Genomic DNA, 12,008 nt, shown 5'->3' with positions numbered 1-12,008 from the left:
TCATTCATGATTATATTTATTTGTGTCATTTCTCTTTTCTTCTTGATAGGTATGGCCAGGGGTTTATCAATTTTATTAATTCTTTCAAAGAACCAGCTCCTATTTTCCTTGATTTGTTCGATTGTTGTTTTTTTGTTTGTTTGTTTTTGTTGTTGTTGTTTCTATTTCATTGATTTCTGCTCTGATGTTTATGATTTCTCTTCTCCTGCCGGGTTTAGAGTTTCCTTTTTGTTATTCTCCAGCTCCTTTAGGTGTAGGGTTATGTTGTTTACCTGAGACCTTTTTTGTGCCTGGAGAAATGCTGTACCGCTATATATTTTCCTCTCAGGACTGTCTTTGTTGTGTCCCACAGATTTTGAACCATTGTATTTTCATTATCATTTGTTTCTGTGATTTTTTTGTAATTATTCTTTAATTCCCTGGTTGACCCATTCATTCTTTAAACAGATGCTGTTTAGTCTCCATGTATTTGGGTTCTTTCCAAACTTCCTCTTGTGGCTGAATTCTAGCTTCAGAGCATTATGGTCTGAAAATATTAAGGGAATGATCAATGAGTCTGTTTTTATGCCAGTCCCATGCTGTCTTGGTGAACATGGCTTCAGGGTAACCCTTGAAATCAGGCATCATGTAGCTCCAAGTTTTGTTTCTCTTTTCAGCAATTCTTAGAAATACGGGGTCGCTTCTGATCCCACACAAATTATAGGCGTGTGTTTGTTCCAACTCTTTGAAAGTTACCGGTGGAAATTTGATTGGAATGGCATTAAATGGATCGATTGCTCTAAGCACTATAGATATTTTAGCAATGTTTATTCTTCTGATCCATGAGAATGAAAAGGTTTTCATTCTTTTTGATTTTCTTGCATTTGTTTCATGAGTGTTCTCTAGTTCCTCGAGTACAAATCCTTTACCTCTTTGGTTTGGTTTATTCCCAGGTAACTTAGGTTTTGTGTGCTGTAGTAAATGGAATTGATTCTCTAATTTCCCTTTCTGTATTTTCATTGATAATGTAGAAGAAATCCACTGATTTCTGTATCATGATTTTTATCCTGCCACATTATTGAATTTCTGTATGAGTTCTGGTAGTTTGGGGGCAGAGTCTTTTGGGTTTTCCATATCAGGTATGTCATCTGTAAAGAGAGAGAGTTTGACTTCTTCGTTGCCAATTTGGATACCTTCTATTTCTATTTGTTGTCTGATTGCTGTTGCTAGGACTTCACATCCTATGTTGAACAAGAGTGCTGAGAGTGGGCATCCTTGTCATGTTACTGATTTGAAGGCAAAGGCTGTCAGTTTTTACCGGTTGAGGATGGTTTTCACAGTGGGTTTTTCATAGAAACATTTTATGAAGTAGACAAATATTCCCTCTATCCCTATACGCTGCAGAGTTTTAGTCAGGAACGAATGCTGGATTTTGTCAAATGCTTTTCTTCCCCAATTGAGAGGACTATGTGGTTCTTCTCTCTTCACTTCTTAACTTGTTCTCTGTCACTGATTGATTTGAGAATGTCGAACCAAACTCTTAACAGAGGAATAGATCCTACTCGGTCATGGTGGTTAGACTTTTTAATGTACTGTAGTCTCCTATGAGCTAGAATCTTGTTGAGAATCTTAGAATCCATATTCGTCAGTGATACTGGTCTGAAATTTCCTTTTTGGTGAGGTTTTTGCCTGGTTTGTGGATCAAGGTAATGCTGGCTTCATAAAAAGTGTTGGACGTTTTTTTTCTGCTAAAAATTTTGGAAAAAGCTTCAGGAGAAGAGGTGTTAGTTCTGTTCTTAAAGTTTGGTAGAATTCGCTAGGGCATCCTTCAGGTCACGGGGTCTTGCCTTCTGGGCGGTTTTTGATTACTGCTTTAATCTTGTTACAGATTAATGGCCCATTCAGGTGTACATTGCTTAGTGGTTCCATTTTGGGATTTTACAGTTTTCTAGGAATGCATCCATTTCTCGTAGGTTGCTTAGCTTAGTGGTACATATTTTTTTCCCAATTTAATTTCAGTGTAACCGTATTTATTGTTTTGGCACCACACCCAGTCTTCCATGCAATCCGTGCCTTCTCTATTACCCACCACGAGTGTCCCCAACCTCTCACCACCGCTCTTTCAAAGACCTCAGATTCTTTTTCAGAGTCCATAGTCTCTAATGTTTTCCCTCCCCTTACAATTTCCCTCCACTCCCTTCTCCTCTCAATCTCCCCTTGTCCTCCATGCTATTTGTTACACTCCACACGTAAGTGAAACCATATGATAATTGCCTCTCTCTGCTTGATTTATTTCACTCAACAGAATCTCTTCCAGTCCCATCCATGTTGCTACCAAAGTTGGGTATTCCTCCTTTCTGAATGGAGGCATAATACTCCATAGTGTATATGGACCACATCTTCCTTATCCATTCTTGTGTTGAAGGGCATCTTGGTTCTTTCCACAGTTTGGCAACCGTGGCTATTGCTGCTCTAAACATTGGGTTGCAGATGGCCCTCCTTTTAACTACATCTGTATCTTTTGGGTAAATAACTAGGAGTGTATTTGCAGGTTTATAGGGAAGTTCTATTTTTAATTTCTTGAGAAATCTCCACACTGTTCTCCAAAGAGGCTGAACCAATTTGCATTCCCACCAACAGTGTAAGAGGATTCCCCTTTCTCCACATACTCTCCAAAACATGTTATTTCCCGTCTTGCTAATTGAAGCCATCCTAAATGGTGTAAGGTGACATCTTAATGTGGTTTTCCTTTGAATATCCCTGATGCCTAGTGGTGATGAACATTTTTTCCGGTGTCTGATAGCCATTTGTATGTCTTCATTGGAGAAGAGTCTGTTCATATCTTCTGCCCTTTTTTAGATATGACTATCTGTTTTGTGTGTGTTGAGTTTGAAGAGATCTTCATAGATCCTGGATATCAACCTTTTGTCTGTACTGTCATTTAAAAATATCTGATTTTGATGAAGTTCCTGAAGTTTATTTTGGCATTTGTTTCCTTTGCCTTTGGAGACATATCTTGAAAGAAGGCGCTGTGGCTGATATCGAAGAGATTACTGTCTAGGTTCTCCGCTAGGATTCTGATGGATTCCTGTCTCATGTTGAGGTCATTTACCCATTATGAGTTTATCTTTGTGTATGGTGTAAGTAGATGGTCAAGTTTCATTCTTCTACATATGGCTGCCCAGTTTTCCCTGCACCATTTATTGAAGAGACTGCCTTTGTCCCACTGTATATTTTTCCCTGTGTTCTTAAAGATTATTTGACCTTAGAGTTGATGGTCCATATCTGAGCTCTCTACTGTGTTCCACTGGTCTATGGCTCTGTTTTTATGCCAGTTCCATGCCAGTTCCATGGTGATCACAGCTTCATAGTAACCCTTGAGATAAGGCACGTGGTGCTCCCAGTTTTGTTTCTCTTTTGAGCAATTCATAGCAATCTGGGTTCGCTACTGATTCCACTAAAATTTTAGGCATGTGTTTGTTCCAGTTCTTTGAAGGATATCGGTGGAATTTTGAATTCAATGGCATTAAATGTATCGATTGCACTATGCAGTATTGACTTTTTTATGATGTTTATTCTTCTGATAGATAAGTATGCAATGGTTTTCTGTCTTTGTCTTTTTCGTCATTACTTTCATGAGTGTTCTCTAGTTCCGTGAGTACAAATCCTTTACCTCTTTGGTTAGGTTTATTCCCAGTTATCTTATGCTTTGGGTGCTGTTAAATGGAATTGATTCTCTAATTTCCCTTTCTGGATTTTCATTGATAATATAGAAGAAAGCCACTGATTTCTGTATATTGATTTTGTAATCTACCACATTATTGAACTGCTGTATGAGTTCTGGCAGTTTGGGGTCTGAGTCTTTTGGGTCTTCCATATCAAATATGTCATCTGTGAGGAGAGAGAATTTGACTTCTTCGTTGCCAATTGGATACCCTTTATTTCTCTATGTTGTCTGATTGCTGTTGCTAGGACTTCACATCCTATGTTGAACAAGAGTGCTGAGAGTGGGCATCCTTGTAATGTTCCTGATTTCAAAGCGAAGGCTCTCATCTTTACCCTTTGAGGATGGTATTTACTGTGGGTTTTTCATAGAAAAATTTTATGTAGTTGACAAATATTCCCTCTATCCCTATACCTTGCAGCATTTTAGTCAGGGATGGATGCTGGATTTTGTCCAATGCTTTTTCTTCACCAATTGAGATGACCATGTGGTTCTTCTCTCTTCACTTCTTTTTTTTTTTTTGTCCATCTTTTTTCCCCAATTTATTTATTTTCAGAAAAACAGTATTCATTTTTTTTCACCACACCCAGTGCTCCATGCAAGCGGTGCCCTCTATATTACCCACCACCTGGTACCCCAACCTCCCACCCCTCCACCACTTCAAACCCCTCAGATTGTTTTTCAGAGTCCATAGTCTCTCATGGTTCACCACCCCTTCCAATTTACCCAAAAGCACATACCCTCCCCAATGTCCATAACCCTACCTGCCGTCTCCCAACCCCCCTCCCCCCAGAAACCCACAGTTTGTTTCGTGAGATTAAGAGTCACTTATGGGTTGTCTCCCTCTTTATCCCATCTTGTTTCATGGATTATTCTCCTACCCACTTAAGCCCCCATGTTGCATCACTACTTCCTCATATCAGGGAGATCATATGATAGCTGTCTTTCTCCGCTTGACTTATTTCACTAAGCATGATACGCTCTAGTTCCATCCATGTTGTCGCAAATGGCAAGATTTCATTTCTTTTGATGGCTGCATAGTATTCCATTATGTATATATACCACATCTTCTTTATCCATTCATCTGTTGATGGACATCTAGGTTCTTTCCATAGTTTGGCTATTGTGGACATTGCTGCTATAAACATTCGTGTGCACGTGCCCCTTTGCATGACTACGTTTGTATCTTTAGGGTAAATACCCAGTAGTGCAATTGCTGGGTCATAGGGCAGTTCTATTTTCAACATTTTGAGGAACCTCCATGCTGTTTTCCAGAGTGGTTGCACCAGCTTGCATTCCCACCAACAGTGGAGGAGGGTTCCCCTTTCTCCGCATCCTCGCCAGCATCTGTCATTTCCTGACTTGTTGATTTTAGCCATTCTGACTGGTGTGAGGTGATATCTCATTGTGGTTTTGATTTGTATTTCCCTGATGCCGAGGGATATGGAGCACTTTTTCATGTGTCTGTTGGCCATCTGGATGTCTTCTTTGCAGAAAGGTCTGTTCATGTCCTCTGCCCATTTCTTGATTGGATTATTTGTTCTTTGGGTCTTGAGTTTGGTAAGTTCTTTATCGATTTTGGACACTAGGCCTTTATCTGATATGTCATTTGCAAATATCTTCTCCCATTCTGTCAGTTGTCTTTTGATTTTGTTAACTGTTTCCTTTGCTGTGCAAAAGCTTTTGATCTTGATGAAATCCCAACAGTTCATTTTTGCCTTTGCTTCCTGGCCTTTGGTGATGTTCCTAGGAAGATGTTGCTGCGGCTGAGGTCGAAGAGGTTGCTGCCTGTGTTCTCCTCAAGGATTTTGATGGATTCCTTTCTCACATTGAGGTCCTTAATCCATTTTGAGTTTATTTTTGTCTGTGGTGTAATGAAATGGTCCAATTTATTTTTCTGCACTTGGCTGTCCAATTTTCCCAACACCATTTATTAAAGAGGCTGTCTTTTTTTCATTGGACATTCTTTCCTGCTTTGTCAAAGATAAGTTGACCATAGAGTTGAGGATGTATTTCTGGGCTCTCTATTCTGTTCCATTGGTCTATGTGTCTGTTTTTGTGCCAGTACCATGCTGTCTTGATAATGGATCTTTATAATAGAGCTTGAAGTCCGGAATTGTGCTGCCACCGACTTTGGCTTTCTTTGTCAGTATCACTTTGGCTTTTCGAGGTCTTTTCTGGTTCCATATAAATTTTATAATTATTTGTTCCATTCCTTTGAAAAAGATGGATGGTACTTTGATAGGAATTGCATTAAATGTGTAGATTGCTTTAGGTAGCATAGACATTTTCACAATATTTATTCTTCCAATCCAGGAGCATGGAATATTTTTCCATTTCTTTGTGTCTTCCTCAATTTCTTTCATGAGTACTTTATATTTTTCTGAGTATAGATTCTCAGCCTCTTTGGTTAGGTTTATTCCTAGGTATCTAATGGTTTGGGGTGCAATTGTAAATGGGATTGACTCCTTAATTTCTCTTTCTTCTGTCTTGTTGTTGGTGTAGAGAAATGCAACTGATTTCTGTGCATTGATCTTATATCCTGACACTTTACTGAATTCCTTTACAAGTTCTAGCAGTTTTGGAGTGGAGTCTTTTGGGTTTTCCACATAGAGTATCATATCATCTGCGAAGAGTGATAATTTGACTTCTTCTTTGCCGATTTGGATGCCTTTAATTTCCTTTTGTTGTCTGATTGCTGAGGCTAAGACTTCTAGTACTATGTTGAATAGCAGTGGTGATAATGGACATCCCTGCCGTGTTCCTGACCTTAGCGGAAAAGCTTCCAATTTTTCTCCATTGAGAATTATATTTGCGGTGGGTTTTTCATAGATGGCTTTGATGATATTCAGGTATGTGCCCTCTATCCCTGCACTTTGAAGGGTTTTGATCAGGAAGGGATGCTGTACTTTGTCAAATGCTTTTTCAGCATCTATTGAGAGTATCATATGGTTCTTGTTCTTTCTTTTATTGATGTGTTGTATCACATTGACCGATTTGCGGATATTGAACCAACCTTGCAGCCCTGGGATAAATCCCACTTGGTCGTGGTGAATAATCCTTTTAATGTACTGTTGAATCCTATTGGCTAGTATTTTGGTGAGAATTTTCGCATCTGTGTTCATCAAGGATATTGGTCTATAGCTCTCTTTTTTGATGGGATCCGTGTCTGGTTTTGGGTTCAAGGTGATGCTTGCCTCATAAAATGAGTTTGGAAATGTTCCTTCCATTTATATTTTTTGGAAGAGTTTCAGGAGAATCGGAATTAGTTCTTCTTTAAATGTTTGGTAGAATTCCCCCGGGAAGCCGTCTGGCCCTGGGCTTTTGTTTGTTTGGAGATTTTTAATGACTGCTTCAATCTCCTTACTGGTTATGGGTCTGTTCAGGCTTTCTATTTCTTCCTGGTTCAATTTTGGTAGTTTATATGTTTCTAGGAATGCATCCATTTCTTCCAGATTGTCAAATTTGTTGGCGTAGAGTTGCTCATAGTATGTTCTTATAATAGTTTGTATTTCTTTGGTGTTAGTTGTGATCTCTCCTCTTTCATTCATGATTTTATTTATTTGGGTCCTTTCTCTTTTCTTTTTGATAAGTCTGGGCAAGGGTTTATCAATTTTATTAATTCTTTCAAAGAACCAGCTCCTAGTTTGGTTGATTTCTTCTATTGTTTTTTTGGTTTATATTTCATTGATTTCTGCTCTGATCTTTATGATTTATCTTCTCCTGCTGGGCTTAGGGTTTCTTTCTTGTTCTTTCTCCAGCTCCTTTAGGTGTAGGGTTAGGTTGTGTACCTGAGACCTTTCTTGTTTCTTGAGAAAAGCTTGTACCGCTATATATTTTCCTCTCAGGACTGCCTTTGTTGTGTCCCACAGATTTTGAACCGTTGTATTTTCATTATCATTTGTTTCCATGATTTTTTTCAATTCTTCTTTAATTTCCCAGTTGACCCATTCATTCTTTAGAAGGATGCTGTTTATTCTCCATGTATTTGTGTTCTTTCCAAACTTCCTCTTGTGGTTGAGTTCTAGCTTCAGAGCATTGTGGTCTGAAAATATGCAGGGAATGACCCCAATCTTTTGATACCGGTTGAGTCCTGATTTAGGACCGAGGATGTGATCTATTCTGGAGAATGTTCCATGTGCACTAGAGAAGAATGTGTATTCTGTTGCTTTGGGATGAAATGTTCTGAATATATCTGTAATGTCCATCTCATCCAGTGTATCATTTAAGGCCTTTATTTCCCTGTTGATCTTTTGCTTGGATGATCTGTCCATTTCAGTGAGGGGAGTGTTAAAGTCCCCTACTATTATTGTATTATTGTTGATGTGTTTCTTTGATTTTGTTATTAATTGGTTTATATAGTTTGCTGCGCCCACGTTGGGGGCATAGATATTTAAAATTGTTAGATCTTCTTGTTGGACAGACCCTTTGAGTATGATATAGTGTCCTTCCTCATCTCTTATTATAGTCTTTGGCTTAAAATCTAATTGATCTGATATAAGGATTGCCACTCCTGCTTTTTTCTGATGTCCATTAGCATGGTAAATTCTTTTCCACCCCCTCACTTTAAGTCTGGAGGTGTCTTCGGGTTTAAAATGAGTTTCTTGGAGGCAACATATAGATGGGTTTTGTTTTTTTATCCATTCTGATACCCTGTGTCTTTTGATTGGGGCATTTAGCCCATTAACATTCAGGGTAACTATTGAGAGATATGATTTTAGTGCCATTGTATTGCCTGTAAGGTGACTGTTACTGTATATTGTCTCTGTTCCTTTCTGATCTACCACTTGTAGGCTCTCTCTTTGCTTAGAGGACCCCTTTCAGTATTTCCTGTAGAGCTGGTTTGGTGTTTGCAAATTCTTTCAGTTTTTGTTTGTCCTGGAAGCTTTTAATCTCTCCTTCTATTTTCAATGATAGCCTAGCTGGATATAGTATTCTTGGCTGCATGTTTTTCTCGTTTAGTGCTCTGAAAATGTCATGCCAGCTCTTTCTGGCCTGCCAGGTCTCTGTGGATAAGTCAGCTGCCAATCTAATACTTTTACCATTGTATGTTACAGACTTCTTTTCCCGGGCTGCTTTCAGGATTTTCTCTTTGTCACTAAGGCTTGTAAATTTTACTATTAGGTGACGGGGTGTGGGCCTATTCTTATTGATTTTGAGGGGTGTTCTCTGAACCTCCTGAATTTTGATACTCGTTCCCTTTGCCATATTGGGGAAATTCTCCCCAATAATTCTCTCCAGTATACCTTCTGCTCCCCTCTCTCTTTCTTCTTCTTCTGGAATCCCAATTATTCTAATGTTGTTTCGTCTTATGGTGTCACTTATCTCTCGAATTCTCCCCTCATGGTCCAGTAGCTGTTTGTCCCTCTTTTGCTCAGCTTCTTTATTCTCTGTCATTTGGTCTTCTATATCGCTAATTCTTTCTTCTGCCTCATTTATCCTAGCAGTGAGAGCCTCCATTTTTGATTGAACTTCATTAATAGCTTTTTTGATTTCAACTTGGTTATATTTTAGTTCTTTTATTTCTCCAGAAAGGGCTTTTATATCTCTGGAGAGGGTTTCTCTAATATCTTCCATGCCTTTTTCAAGCCCGGCTATAACCTTGAGAATTGTCATTTTGAACTCTAGATCTGACATATTACCAATGTCTGTATTGATTAGGTCCCTAGCCTTCGGTACTGACTCTTGTTCTTTTTTTTGTTGTGAATTTTTCCGCCTTGTCATTTTGTCCAGCTAAGAGTATATGAAGGAGCAAGTAAAATACTAAAAGCGTGGCAACAATCCCAGGAAAATATGCTTTAACCAAATCAGAAGAGATCCCAAATCGTGAGGGGGGATTTCTCCCCCCTCACGATTGGGTGAGGGATCTCCTCTGATTGGGATCTCCTTTGATTGGGATCTCCCAATCTCTTCTGATTGGGATCTCCCAATCTCTTCTGATTGGGATCTCTTCAGATTTGGGGATAAAAAGAGGTTCAAAAAGAAAGAAAGAAAAAAAAAGAATTAAAAAAAAGAGATTGAATTAAAAATTCAATCAAGAATTTAAAAAAGAATTAAGAAAAAAAAGATTGAAAGATTAGGATCTCTTCTGATTTGGGGATAAAAAGAGGTTCAAAAAGAAAGAAAGAAAAAAAAGAAAAAAAAAGAATTAAAAAAAAGAAAATGAATAAACAAAAGTATAAAAAAGAAAAATATATATATTAGATAATCTAGTTAAAAAACGTTAAAAGAGAAAAGGGTAAAAGTTATAAAAAATTTTAGCAGAAGAAGAGAAAAAAATGAAAAAGAAAAAAATTAAATTAACTGCAAGACTGAAAAATCACAGGCAGAAAGCCATGAGTTCCGTGGTTTGTTTTCTCCTCCTCTGGAATTCTGCTTCTCTCTCCTTGGTATTGAAACTGCACTCCTTGTTAGGTGAACTTGGTCTTGCCTGGATTTCTTGTTGATCTTCTGGGGGAGGGGCCTGGTGTAGTGATTCTCATGTGTCTTTGCCCCAGGCGGAATTACACCGCCCTTACCAGGGGCCGGGCTGAGTGATCTGCTCGGCTTTGCTTTCAGGAGCTTTTGTTCCCTGAGCGCTTTCCGTAGAGTTCCGGAGGACGGGAATACAAATGGCGGCCTCCTGGTCTCCGGCCCGGAGGAGCCGAGAGCCCGGGGCCCCACTCCCCTGTGCGCCCTCAGCGAACAGCTCCCAGTAACTCGCGTCTGCCCAACTTCCGGCCGCGCTCTGAGCTCACCGAGCCTGCGACCGGTTCAAGGCAACTCCGAGCTGCGAGCTTACTGTCGGCTCTGTCTCTGCAGCCGGCTTTCCCGTTCCAATATCCGCAAGCTCTGCGACACTCGGACACCCCCGATCCTTCTGTGACCCCGCAGGACCTTAGGTCACGCCGACCTCGTGTGGGCTTCGCCCCGGTTTAGCCTCTGGAGCGATGTCCCTCAGCAGAACAGACTTTTAAAAGTCCTGATTTTGTGCTCCGTTGCTCCGCCGCTTGCCGGGAGCCGGCCCCTCCCCCCGGCGTCTATCTTCCCGTCACTTTGGATTCACTTCTCCGCCAGTCCTACCTTTCAGAAAGTGGTTGTTTTTCTGTTTCTAGAATTGATGTTCTTCTTCTCCTCGATCTGCCGATGGATTTGCAGGTGTTTGCAATCTTTAGATAAGCTCTCTAGCTGATCTCCTGCTAGCTGAGGTAGTCTCAGCCTGCTACTTCTCCGCCATCTTGACTCCTCAGCCACAGCAACTTCTTTCAAGATATGTCTCCAAAGGCAAAGGAAACAAAAGCGAAAATAAACTTTTGGCACTTCATCAAAATCAAAAGTTTCTGCACAGGAAAGGAAACAGTCAAGAAAATAAAGAGGCAACCCACGGAATGGGAGAAGATATTTGCAAATGACAGTACAGAAAAAAGGTTGATATCCAGGATCTATAATGAACTTCTCATACTCAACACACATGAAACAGGCAAACATATCAAACAATGGGCAGAAAATATGAACAGAGACTTCTCCAATCAAGACATACAAATGGCTATCAGACACATGAAAAAATGTTCATCATCACTAGCCCTCAGGGAGATTCAAATTAAAACCACATTGAGATAACACCTTACTCAAGTTAGAATGGCCAAAATTAACAAAACAGGAAACAACATGTGTTGGATAGGATGTGGAGAAATGGGAATCTTCTTCCACTGTTAGTGGGAATGCAAGTTGGTGCCACCTCTTTGGAGAATAGTGTGGAGATTCCTCAAGAAATTAAAAATAGATCTTCCATATGACCCTGCAATTGCACTCCTTGGTATTTACCCAAAAGATACAGATATCATGAAAAGAAGGGCCATCTGTACCCCACTGTTTATAGCAGCAATGGCCACGGTCGCCAAACTATGGAAAGAACCAAGATGCCCTTCAATGGACGAATGGATAAGGAAGATGTGGTCCATATACACTATGGAGTGTTATGCCTCCATCAGAAAGGATGAATACCCAACTTTTGTAGCAACATGGATGGGACTGGAAGCGATTTTGCTGAGTGAAATAAGTCAAGCAGAGAGAGTCAATTATCATATGGTTTCACTTATTTGTGGAGCATAACAAATATCATGGAGGATAACGGGTGTTAGAGAGGATAATGGAGTTGGAGTAAATTGGAAGGGGAGGTGAATCATGAGCGACTATGGACTCTGAAAAACAATCTGAGGGGTTTGAAGTGGCAGGGCACATGGGAGGCTGGGGTACCAGGTGTTGGGTATTATAGAGGGCACGGATTGCATGGTGCACTGGGTGTGGTAAAAAAATACTCTTTTTC

The sequence above is a fragment of the Neovison vison genome, chromosome 3 (assembly GCF_020171115.1).
Source record: "Neovison vison isolate M4711 chromosome 3, ASM_NN_V1, whole genome shotgun sequence".
NCBI lineage: Eukaryota > Metazoa > Chordata > Mammalia > Carnivora > Mustelidae > Neogale > Neogale vison.
This window is presented reverse-complemented; position numbering follows the sequence as displayed.